We start from the raw sequence: 425 nt of genomic DNA, 5'->3' as shown, positions 1-425 counted from the left end.
GGCGGACTCTCTACTCTTATCTGGTGTGCTGTTGTTTGTTTATTTGTTTTACTTCCCGAACGTGCTGAAAACTCTTTGAAGGAATTATACACAAGTGTTGCAAATGAGAGACGGTTTAAAGAAAAAGAAAGTGAAATGACTGACCACGTGCTAATGTTGTGTCGTTTATGAACTAAGCAAATGATGTGACTTTATTTTTGTTCAATGTAAATGCTTGGAAATCGACTTGTCTGTGATTTCCACCTGTAGAAATTGGCGGACTGAGTCAAGAAATTGTTTGTGTTGTGTGTCTCAGAAAGGTACGGTACGTTGTTGCATGGCTACTTTGAGAAAACAAAAGTAGGCGCGAGTGAACTTTATTTTTATTAATTTATTTTAGTCACTGGACGAAGGACGAAATTTAGGGTCGCGTGACTTACTCTGAT

The 425-nt window shown here is 38.1% G+C and overlaps 1 protein-coding gene across 1 annotated transcript in view; it reads left to right on the top strand.

Annotated features, from left to right (window-relative positions):
- Positions 1 to 425, top strand: part of LOC119589087 (nuclear hormone receptor FTZ-F1 beta-like) — a gene marked incomplete in the record, with an annotated part of 70,745 nt that overhangs the window by 233 nt on the left and 70,087 nt on the right.

The sequence above is a fragment of the Penaeus monodon genome, chromosome 25, assembly GCF_015228065.2.
Source record: "Penaeus monodon isolate SGIC_2016 chromosome 25, NSTDA_Pmon_1, whole genome shotgun sequence".
Taxonomy (NCBI): Eukaryota; Metazoa; Arthropoda; class Malacostraca; order Decapoda; family Penaeidae; genus Penaeus; species Penaeus monodon.
Note: the sequence above shows the minus strand (reverse complement) of the source record. Positions and strands in the feature narration are given on the sequence as shown.